We start from the raw sequence: 12,555 nt of genomic DNA, 5'->3' as shown, positions 1-12,555 counted from the left end.
AGAGGGCGTAGCTTTAAGGTGAGAGGGGCAAAGTCTAAAGGAGATATGCGGGGCAAGTTTCTTTTTCACACAGAGAGTGGTGAGTGCCTAGGACAAACTGTCAGGGGTGGTGGTGGAGGCATGTATGATAGTGATAGTTGAGACTTTTGAATAGACACAGGGATATGCAGGGAATGGAGGGATATGGATGATGTGCAGGCAGAAAAGAGTTGGTCTTTACATCATGTTCGGCACATACATTGTTGATGGAAGGGCCAGTTTCTGTGCTGTGCTATGTTCTAAGGGAGGATTGGAGGATGAGAAGGGATGGTGAGTAAATAACAAGAAAGCATAGAAGCACAATGCACAGATTTTGTTGGTTTTGTGTGAGATAGTTCTTCACAATAACAGTCAATCTAACTGCAGCATTCAAACTCTGCTTTCAGATATTGCTGAAGAACAACGTGAATGTGTTACTGCAGTTTAAGTGGAGCACTTCATTGTCAATATGTTCAAAACTATGGAGAACAGAATGTAGACCAAGCAGCGCCTTGTCAGACCCACAACACAGCATCCCAGTATTTTCAGTGTCATGTGGTGCTTCTTCGTGTCACTCACACATGATCTGAGTAATGTTCCCATATAACACCTAGATAATAACCATAATCTAATGTCAACTTCACAGATACAATGAGCCAGTGACTCGTGTCTTCAAGTGGAGTACAGAGCAGTTTATGCGTCTGAATTTATGAGTCTGAAGAAGGGTCTTGACCCGAAACGTCACCCATTCCTTCTCTCAATAGATGCTGCGTGTTCCGCTGAGTTACTCCAGCATTTTGTGTACCTTTGATTTAAACCAGCATCTGCAGTTCTTTCCTACTTAGAGCAGTTTATGCACTGGTTTTGAGCTCATTCATACTAACTGACTGCTGGTTAAAATGCACATTCAGTTGAGCTGTCTGAACAGATTCAATTCTACAAGACTGCTCATGTATCTTCATTCTGCCTCTGGAGCTCAACATGACCACCCCAGTTCTCCCCACACACATCCATTAAGTTTGGATTCAGATTTGCTCTCTATTCTACATCATTCTCTCACTGTTCCCCATGTCAGTCAGGTCCATCTCAATTTAAAGTTGCACAAAGCAATTTCTTCAGGCTTCTCAAGGATGTTAAATGAAAAACAAACATTTGCAGAAATCAGGATTTAAACTGGATCATTTTGACATCGAGAAAAATATTTTGCATCCTTTCTCCAAACATTGAGCTGGCAAAAGAGCATGTTGGAAGGAAATGCAGGAAACAAAGTTTCATCTGGCTTTCCCTCCAAAGATGAGGCTTGATCCGCTGAGTTACTCCAGCACTTTGTGTCTATCTTTGGCACAAACCAACATCTGCTGTTCTTCGTTTCCTCATCTGGCTGCACCTGAATGTAAATTGCTCCTTAATACAGGTAGGTAGCAAAAGAACCAACGATCAGAGAGTGAAAATAAGTTGCTCAGCTGCAGGAGGGTTAAGGGGATGGGACTAATCAGTATGGACCCACTGAGCTGAATGACCTCCTTCTACACTGTAATAGGCACAATTTGCTGTTGAGTAGATGTGGGGGGTTTTTTCAATCCAAATCTAAATCGTAAATGCAACTTCTCCACCAGAACTTCAGTACGTAGAGGAATATGAGAGAATAATTACTCAGGTGAATAGCCCACCCAATAAGGGTCACAATGAATGCCAGAATTGTTTAAACTCAATCATCTCAACACTTGTCATCACTTCAGCAGTTCTCTGAATAAGGTGTTGTCCCAATTTTCCTCCATCAGAAGGTCCAGAATGGGGAACAAAATTCTGATGGCTGCACAATTTTGATTCTCTTCACGACTCTTCAATTATGAAGTAGAACTTGCCAGCATGCAGCAAAACCTAAACAGAATTCAGCAACAAGATGGGAAGTGGCAGGCAATACTTGTGTCATACAACTTCCAGGCAATGATCTTCGTCGATACAAGGCTCCTTAACCACATCCTCTTGATATTTCAGCGCGCTCCTCCACCTTCCACATCAATGGAATCACTATAAAACTGGACCAACCACACAATATTGCGACTACAAGAGCAAGTCAAACGTTGTGGCAGGTAATTCACTATTTGACTTTCCACCCTCTTACACTATCATTAGATAAAAGTTAAGAATACTCCTTGTTTGCCCAGATACGTGCAGCTTCAATAACACTCAGGTACCCAACACCATGCAGGATAAAGAGACAAGGTGAAAAGAATTGAATAGACTCCATGGAATTTGACCTGCAGCCATCTCCCCATTAGTTCGGATCTTTGCCAGTGAAGCACAGTGCAGGTTAAGTATTTACCAGTGAGATACCTTTCGATGAAATCTGAACAAACTATCTCTGCAAATCAAGTGATTCGTGTTTGGAACTCCATGAATAACAGGCCAATTTCCTATTGGTCGAGTTGTTGCCAGAAGACAGTTGTAGAAGCAGACTGCAGTGAGAGTAGCCTGGCACTAGGTCAGTGTGCATGTGGCTCTGAAATATTCCTACGCCAACTACAAGTCTGATAGCAGGGATACTATAGCACAGGATGTAGCTCTCCTGTCAAAAATAAGCTGTTCAAGTAAGAGGAACTTACTTATAGTGGAAACAGCAAGCTGACAGGAAGGAGAATGCTGCAGGTTGGAAACTCCGGATATCTGAGCAACAAGAACACAGATAAAAGTCTGCTGAATGTAAAATGTGGTTAGCCTCAGAGACGGAAATGGTGAAGTTCTGCACATACAGATATCTGCTCCAGCATGAGACCAGGGTAGGCACAGTGATTCCATAATAAATGGCAGCATCCCACCTTATTTCCTATCAAATTTGTGTGTACTGCTGCCAATGATGTCAGTCTTCAAACACTATGGTTAATTATGGAAATTCTGCTGTGTTGTTTTTAGTGAAGCTTCACTCGAAAGCCCTTAAACATGTGGTTGCTGCTTTTCTTTTCCAGAATCAGGTCTTAATCAGGTTTCTGACCCGCAACATTTTAAAGACATTTGGACAGGTATATGAATAGCAACGTTTTACAGGGATATGGACCAGGTACAGACAAATAGGATTAGAATGAATAGGCATCTTGGCCGGTATGGATGAGTCAAGCTGCAAGGCTAGCATGTGTACTATATAAAACTACAAGTCTATGATAGGTCCTGATATTGTGCCATGGGTGATAGAAACGTTCCAGTCCAACCAATTACCTTTTCCAGATCATTTAAAATGTTTCCTAAAACATATTTTTTACCCACTCAGTCTGAAGAAGGGTCTCGATCCGAAATGTCACATATTCCTTTTCTCCAGAGATGCTGCCTGACCTGTTGAATTACTCCAGCATTTGTGATTATCTTCGGTGTAAATCAGCATCAGCAGTTCCTTCCTACACATCTCTTTTACCAAGGCTTTGGGCATGTTTTATACTATCACATTATGCAACAGATTAAACATTTGAAAAGTCATAGAGTCATAGAGTGATATAGTGTGGAAAAAGGCCCTTCGGCCCAACATGCCCACACCAGCCTACATGTCCCAGCTACACTAGTCTCACCTGCCTGCATCTCGCCCATACTCCTCCAAACCTATCACTTCCATGTACCTGATAACTGTTTCTAAACGTTGGAATTATCCCTGCTTCAACTACCTCCTCTGGCAGCTTGTTGAGATTATCCCTGCCTCAACTACCTTCTCTGGCAGCTTGTTCCATACCCCCACCACCATTTGTGTGAAAAAGTTACCCCTCGGATTCCTATTAAATCTTTTCCCCTTCAACTAAACCTATGTCTTCTTGTTTTCAATTCACCTACTCTGGGAAGAGTGTGCATCTACCCAATCTAATTCTCTCATGATTTTAAACGCCTCTATAAGATCATCCCTCATCCTCCCGCGCTCCAAGGAATAGAGTTCCAGCCTACTCAAACTCTCCCTATAGCTCAGACCCCCTAGTCCTGGCAACATCCTCGTAAATCGTCTCTGTACCCTTTCCAGCTTGACAACATCCTTCCTATAACATGGAGCCAGAACCGAACACAATACTCTAAATGCGGCCTCACCGTTTATACAACTGCAACATGACCTCCCAACTTCTGTACTCAAAACTGACTAATGAGGGCCAATGCGCCAAAGCCTTTTGACCACCCTATCTACCTGCGACCACCTTCAAGGAACCATGCACCTGCACTCCTAGATCCCTCTGCTCTACAACACTCCCCAGAGCTCTACCTTTCACTACATAGACGTCCCCAATTGTAACACCTTACATTTCTCTGTATTAAATATCATTAACCATTCCGCAGCCCAACTGGTCAATCGATTAAGATCCTGCTGTAATTTTTCACAGCCATCTTCACTATCTGCAAAACCACCCACTTTGGTATCATCTGCAAATTTGGTAATCTTGCCATGTATGTTCTCATCCAAATCATTGATATTGACAACAAACAGTAACAGGCCCAACACCGAACCCTGAGGACACCAAAGTCACATGCCTCCAGACCAAGAAGCAACTTTCCATCATTTCTAGAGTAATTAATCCAATATTGAACCCTGAGGCACACCGCTTGTCACAGGCCTCCAGTTCGAGAAGCAACCTTCCACCATCACCCTCTGCTTCCTTCCATGAAGCCAATTTTCTATCCATTCAGCTATCTCTCCTTGGATCCTATGCGATCTAACCTTCCAGAGCAGGGTACTATGTGGTACAGACAGAACTCAGGTAAAACACACAAATTCCTCCAACAGTCTGAAATAGTCTCCCCTCTCTTCTAAGGTCCTATAACGTGGCATCAGGTTAGGTAAAGGAGAAGTGCAACGAGACCTGGGTGTCCTTGTACACCAGTCACTGAAAGTTGGCGTGCAGGTACAGCAGGCAGTCAAGAAAGCTAGTGGCATGTTGGCCTTCACAACTAGAGGATTTGAGTATAGGAATAAAGAGGTTCTTCTGCAGTTGTATAGGGCCCTGGTGTGACCACATCTGGAGCATTGTGTACAGTTTTGGTCTCCTAATTTGAGGAAGGACATCCTTGTAATTGAGGCAGTGCAGCGCGTAGGTTCACGAGATTGATCCCTGGGATGGCGGGACTGTCATATGAGGAAAGATTGAAAAGACTAGGCTTGTATTCACTGGATGAGAGGGGATCTTAAAACAGACATATAAAATTATAAAAGGACTGGACAAGCTAGATGCATGAACAATGTTCCCAATGTTGGGGGAGTCCAGAACCAGGGGCCACAGTCTAAGAATAAAGGGGAGGCCATTTTAAACTGAGGTGAGAAGGAACTTTTTCACCCAGAGAGTTGTGAATTTGTGGGATTCTCTGCCACAGAGGGCAGTGAAGGCCAAATCACTGGATGAATTTAAGAGAGAGTTAGACAGAGCTCTGGGGGCTAGTGGAATCAAGGGATATGGGGAGAAGGAAGGCACAAATTACTGATTGTGTATGATCAGCCATGATCACAATGAATGGCGGTGCTGGCTCGAAGGGCCGAATGGCCTCCTCCTGCACCTATTTATGTTTCTATGTCCTAAGGTTTAGACTTCTCATTGTTAGGGGAAACATCAATCGGTCGCGGGACCTTCCGTCGCCCTGCGTGGCCCGGCCGCGGGACCTTCCATTGCCCTGCGGGGGCTTCAAAAATCGGGAGCCTCGATCACCTCGAAGCAGTAGTCTGACTGTCTGACCACGGGAGAAAAACAAAGGAGGAGATAAGACTTTTCTTTGCCTTCCATCACAGTGAGTGGGTGCCTGAAGGAGTCACTGTAATGGTTGTCTATGTTAAACTTATGTAATTGTGTGTCTTGTGCTCTTTCCTGTCATGACTGCATGGCAACGGCATTTCATTCAAATTTATTTTTGAATGACTATAAAAGCAATTTGTATTTGTAATCACTTTATAAGTTTCAATGAGATCATCTCTGAATCTTCTACATTCTAGAAAATAGAGACCAAGTGTACTCATTCTCCACTCATGAGTAGCAGGCAATAATAGGCTCAAGTTTGTCCCTGTGATCTGAAAGCAGGTGTATCCCAACACAATCGCCTAGTCTGCATTTTGTTTCTTCGGTATAGAGGAGACGACAATATGAACTCCAAAAGCAGAGCGCTAGATTGGAAGTATAGAAAATAGCTGCTTCACCTGGATGATGGGAAGGGAAGAGGTGGAAGGACAATGTTGAGTCACCTGTGCTGCAAGAAAGGGAGTAGTTTGTGCTAGCGGAAGAACAGACCAAGGTGTCACAAAGGGAAATGTTCTTGCGAAATTCAGAAAGGGGAGGGGAGAAGAAGATATTTCCGTTGGTGGCATCTCTTTGGAATTGAGAGATTGATCTGTTGAATGCAGAGACCAATGGGGAGAAAGGTGAAGACCAGGGGAAACCAGGGGACTTTCAGAAGGCCTTCGACAAGGTCCCACATAGGAGATTGGGGTACAAACCTAAAGCACACGGTATTGGGGGTTCAGTGTTGAGGTGGATAGAGAATTGGTTGGCGGACAGGAAGCAAAGAGTAGGAATAAACGGGTCCTTTTCGGAATGGCAGGCAGTGACTAGTGGGGTACCGCAAGGCTCAGTGCTGGGACCCCAGTTATTTACAATATATATTAATGATTTGGACCAGGGAATTGAATGCAATATCTCTAAGTTTGCGGATGACACGAAGCTGGGTGGCAGTGTTAGCTGCGAGGAGGATGCTAGGAGGCTGCAGAGTGACTTTGATAGATTGGGAGAGTGGGCAAATGCATGGTAGATGCAATATAATGTGGATAGATGTGAGGTTGTCCACTTTGGCAGCAAGAACAGGAAAGCAGAGTATTACCTGAATGGTGGCCAATTAGGAGAAGGGGAGATGCAACGTGACCTGGGTGTCATGGTGCACCAGTCATTGAAAGCAAGCGTGCAGGTGCAGCAGGCAGTGAAGAAAACAAATGGTATGTTAGCATTCATAGCAAGGGGATTTGAGTGTAGGAGCGGGGAGGTTCTGCTGCAGTTGTACAGGGCCTTGGTGAGACCGCACCTGGAGTATTGTGTACAGTTTTGGTCTCCTAATCTGAGGAAGGACATTCTAGCCTTAGAGGGAGTACAGTGAAGGTTCACCAGATTGATCCCTGGGATGGCAGGACTTTCATATGAAGAAAGACTGGATAGACTAGGCTTATACTCGCTGGAATTTAGAAGACTGAGGGGGGATCTTATTGAAACATATAAAATTCTTAAGGGGTTGGAGAGGCTAGATGCGGGAAGATTGTTCCCGATGTTAGGGAAGTCCAGAACCAGGGGTCACAGCTTAAGGATAAGGGGGATGTCTTTTAGGACCGAGATGAGAAAACATTTCTTCACACAGAGAGTGGTGAGTCTCAAGTCAAGTCAAGTCAAGTCAAATTTATTTGTCACATACACATACTCGATGTGCAGTGAAATGAAAGTGGCAATGCCTGCGGGAATTTTCTGCCACAGAAGGTAGTTGAGGCCAGTTCATTGGCTATATTTAAGAAGGAGTTAGATGTGGCCCTTGTGGCTAAAGGGATCAGGGGTTATGGAGAGAAGGCAGGTACAGGTTACTGAGCTGGATGATCAGCCATGATCATATTGAATGGCGGTGCAGGCTCGAAGGGCCGAATGGACTACTCCTGCACCTATTTTCTATGTTTCTATGTTTCTATCGTCTGTCCCACTGGAAATGGATGAGATGCGGTCAGGAGCTTTGTAAACAATGGTAGCGGGGGAGCTGCAGTTCAGAAAAAAAAGATGTTTCCAAGGCACCTATGCAGAAAGTCTCATCATCAGAGTAAATACTACAGAGATAGAAAACTAGAAATGAATAGTCCTTTATAGAGGCAGGATGGGACAAAGAGTAGTCGCAATACCTGTGAGAATCAGTAGGCGTGATAAATGTTAGTAGTTTGCGTATGCATGGGCACCCAGGCATGCAGGGACCTCATTTCCTCAGATCTTCCCTCCACAGTTTCCTGTTTTATGGTATGCACAGCCCACTGCTATCTCCTGCCAAAATCCACAAGTGTTCATTGTTTCAGCCTGTTCCTGCCCCAGACATTTCTTTCCACCTTTATACTTTCTCTATATATTTGGGACACTTACAATGCCCTCTGTTTTTAATTCCCTGGTTGTAACAGATGTATCTTTACCATGAACCATATAATCTACTTATACATACATAACACATCAGGATCTCTGCTTTTTGAACAGACGCCTGTTCACCAACATATGGCTGTACCTGTTCTCACATTCAACAACTTCTTCAACTCCACTCAACCACTTCAAGTCAAATGTGTGGCATTAGCACTTGCCCAAGCTGTGCCTATCTTTGCGTGGGATATGTGGAACAGTCTTTGGTTCTGTACTACCCGGGCCCACATCTACAAGTCTTACTCTATTACACAAACGACTGCATTGGTGGTACCTTCTGAATTCATGCAAACTTAACAATTGCATTCCTTTTGCTACCAATTTCCACTGTGCCCTCACCTTCACATGGTCAATGTCAACTTCTTTCCTTCCTTTTCTGGATCTCTCTGTCTCCACCTTAGGGGATAGGCTAGCTACAAATATCTGCAGAGAGAAAGTAAGTTTTGTTGACCATTCAGCTACAGTCCACTTTATTATTCAGAGTAATTGGGGGGGGGGGGGGGGGGAGGGAATGTCTACATGGATAATGCAAAAACACAGACAATATAAGAGATAATACAAAAAAAACATTAAATGTACTTTATTGAGCTTTCTTTTCTATTTAGTGTAAATAATAATACTTCATGTTTGTTTATTTCATTGACTGTCTTGCAACAAGATACCTTTTCTAGCAAGCCCTGCAATCGCATATGTACCTGGACATGAAACAAACTGGATGCTGAACACTTTAAATATACCACAGTGCTAATTTCCAGCTGAAATAACCAAATGGCATTTTAGTAGTTTCAATTCCTCTAAATAAAACTTTTCTTTGTCTGATAATCACAGTTTACGAGAGCCAGCTGCATTTGCACAGCTCTTAAGTGTTAGTATCTCTGTTACAGCTGTGACCTGAACATGTTGTTCAAATGTAAATACCAAGATTTTTGTTGACAACCATTTCCAATGAAATCCAATTTCACCTGCAATGTAAATCTGCTCCGATTACAACCATTTAAAATTGATGCTATAGATTCTTCTCAGAAGCCATCAGCTGTCAACATATTCTCACCTAACCTCATGTCTTGAATGTAGATGCCATGTTATTTTTTTCTAAAAATGCTAAAAATTTATTTTCATGCGCAAAGATTCAAAAACTTGATCCCTTTAGCACTGATGAATGCAGATAGGTAGGTGTGCGTGGCACAATCAATAGGTTTGTGAATGACACAAAGATTGGCAAAGTTGTTGAAGGTGTGGAAAATAGTCTTGGCTACTGAGAGATATCAACGTGTTGGTGAAATGGGCTGCAAAATGGCAGAAGGAGTATGATGCAGACAAATGCGAGGGCGATGCACTTTGGGAACACTAATGAAGGAAGGACATCTATATACTGAAACTCTCGTTTGCTTGTTTGTTTGTTCCTGAACTACAGCCAACACGGCAACAATTTTAGGCCCACCTTACTCACCGTTGTCCCTTTGGTGCTAATGGAAGAGGTTTCATTGAAATCGGTGTTATATATTTTTTAAGTTATTCACATTTTAAAGTAAATCTATCTCCTAGGGAGGGAGGGGTGGAGGAAGGGGAAGGAGGGGGGAGGAGGGAGAATAAGGGGGTTGAGGGGGATGGAATGGGGGGGGAGGGGAAGGGGAAGAGGGAGGGTGTGCAGGGAGGGGGAGGGGGATGGAGGGGAGAGGGGGAGGAGGGAAGGGGAGGAGAAAAGAGGGGAGGAGGGGAGGAGAGGGTGCTGCACCTATGCAGGAGAGGTTTGGGCCCAACGGGTCCACCTGGTCTAGTCCACAATAAATAGTAGGGACTTCAGAAGTATTAAGCAACAAAGGGGCACAGAAAGTGCAAGTCCATGTCAAAAGTTCACGTTGAATGTGGAAATTCATGTTGATAAAGTTATTGGGAAGGCCTACAGGATACTGGTCAACATTAGTCACAGCATTGAATATCGAAGAATATTATGCACCAATTTTATAAAACATTGGTCAGATCTCAGCTGCAATACCATGTGCAGTTCTGATCACCGACGTATAGGAAGGATGTGATAGGGCAGGAGAAAGCGCAGAGGAGATTCACCAGGACGTTGTCTGGATGTTGTCTAGCAGTTTAGTTATGAGGAAAGAATGAAGCTAGTCATTCTTCATGATGAAGGTATGTAAAATTATGAGGGCATAGATAGCTGCATGAAATTTTTCCCATATTGGAAGTAGATAAATCCAGATGACAGGTTTAGGATAAAAGGGGAGAGATACAGTGGGGTATAAGAGGGAGCTTTTTGTCTAAGAATGTTAAGTACCTGGAATGTACTGCCTGAGAGAGTGATTGCAGCTGGGTTAAATGAACATTTGAAATAGTTAAAAATAGAGGATTATGGATCTAGTGCTGTGAGATGGAGTTAATATGGATGGGTTCCCTCTGGTTGGCATGGCTAGATAACCTGTTTCCATGCTTTGTGATTCTTTGATTCTGATTATGAAGTTTATACACATGTTCCCCCACTTCTAAATTGATTGAAACATTCCAATAAGGCTTTATTCAAAATCCTCACAAATTACAGTCTTTGATTTTCTATCACAGCCCCACCTCACATTAAAGAATCATCACTAGCTTGTTTCTTTTTAAATCACAAGCTCTCTGTTTATCAATTCGAGGTATTGCAATAGTGCATTTTTATGCTTCTGAGCATTCCAGGTTTCTTTCCACGGGTTAAAATTGCACTTGCATTTAAGGGTCGACATTTACAGTAAAGCATGGCTCTCAATATTACAGTACTGTGGGGTAAATACCAGAAGAATCGTCGTTTTAATCACTTAATTCCATTCTAACCATAGTTAAGAAGGTTCTCGACCCGAAACGTTGCCCATTCCTTCTCTTCCGAGATGCTGCCTGACCTGCTGAGTTACTCCAGCATTTTGTGAATAAATCTAACCATAGTTAACATGTTTACTGTTTTGAAAATGTAGTTACAGGCAAGCCGTGAGTTATGACTATTCACGTTATGGAAATTCATCTTTACAGAATTCACAAATCATGGATTATTATTCAAAATAAAGAATAAAATTTACTCGAGGAATTTATGTGTGCGGGGGGGCGAATTAAATAAATAAATATAAAACGGAAACAAAACAACTAATTTTGTTTATTTTTTAACCTGATGAATGCACAAATAATGTGGTGGGAGTTCTACTGCGGCAGATTCATTCTGTTGTCCAGCAGTTTTATTTTAAAGAGTTGTCCACATTATTTATCCTTTAGATGTTTGACGACTGAACGACCACTGTTATTTGTTGAGAGTTATATCATTAAACTAATTTATCTATATTTGAAAACATGTTTCTCCATTCAAATTGCATGCTGAGAGGTGATGAGTATCTGCAGTCACTTGTGTATCCAAACGCAGCAGTTGGCCAGTTACGAGATCTGCTTTGGAAACTGACCCTCACCATGAACCAGCAGCTGCAGTACTCATTACCGTTGAGAAGAAAAAACCCTGTCGGAATGCATCTCTGCTTATAATATGGGAATCAATGGGAAATAGAGTTTGTGCGACAGAAAATCTTCCAGAAACACAACTCCTCAGTAGCGTAGGGGCCTGTGCTGCATTTCCTGATGACTCTCTGGTCAGCTTTTAAAGCCTTTTTTTTTAAGTCTTGAGGTCTTTTTGTGCAGACAGAGTGGCTTTTGAAATCTCAGTCTGGGCTTTTTTAAAGAACAGCATGGTCTTTAAAAAAAGCCCAATTTGTTGTCCAGTGCTGAAGCACAGTCGTAATGTCCAAACTTTAAGGGAATATGAACATTCCCACTTTCAACAGCAGATACTAGCACATGCCAAAGATGAAGCTGAGTATTTATGACAATCTTCAGCCAGAAATGGCTGTTTGTTCAACCTCAGTTTTCTCTACAATCACAAATTGTATGATCACAAAAGTTGCTCTTCAGACCAATGTGATTCCTTCTATGGACATGAAGCAATGGTTCAAAGACAGAATTCAGCAAAGGCCAGGTGACCAACCAAAGACATCTGTGGCAGAACTAGCCACATCTCTCGCCCAGCCGTTCCCACACAATAATGATATCTACCCAGTAATGTGAAAAGTAACATGGGCAGGTCCCATCCTGGATTGGACAAATCCAATCCAGCTGATTACCAACCAATTCTACTCAATCATACAGTGACTGAAATCAACAGCACCGCCAAGCGGCGTTATGCACCAGAATCAGCTCACCAAGACCCAGTTGATCTGGGTTTCAATAACATTGTCATTGTCCAGTGCCATTGTCCAGCGCCAAGACAATTACAGCCTTAACCGAAACTTGCATCAAAGAGCTAAATTCCAGGGTAACCGCCCTTTACTTAATGGCAGTATTTGACTGCTCAGGCAAGTGAATAACAACAGCA

At 42.8% G+C, this 12,555-nt stretch overlaps 1 protein-coding gene across 10 annotated transcripts in view; it reads right to left on the bottom strand.

Moving 5' to 3' along the window:
* The window catches only part of cbfa2t3 (CBFA2/RUNX1 partner transcriptional co-repressor 3), a 116,429-nt gene that overhangs the window by 44,435 nt on the left and 59,439 nt on the right, over nt 1–12,555 (bottom strand). The window contains exon 1 of one of the 10 annotated variants that reach the window (XM_078400902.1): nt 8,505–8,588. The exons of 8 other annotated variants lie outside the window; for them this stretch is intronic. The gene's annotated coding sequence lies outside the window, so the exon portion shown is untranslated. Of the gene's footprint in view, nt 1–8,504; nt 8,589–12,555 lie in introns of those variants that run through there. One more of the 10 variants, XM_078400900.1, reaches the window with a different exon arrangement.

Source organism: Rhinoraja longicauda, chromosome 6 (genome assembly GCF_053455715.1).
Source record: "Rhinoraja longicauda isolate Sanriku21f chromosome 6, sRhiLon1.1, whole genome shotgun sequence".
In the NCBI taxonomy this organism is placed as follows: domain Eukaryota; kingdom Metazoa; phylum Chordata; class Chondrichthyes; order Rajiformes; family Arhynchobatidae; genus Rhinoraja; species Rhinoraja longicauda.
This window is presented reverse-complemented; position numbering and strand designations above follow the sequence as displayed.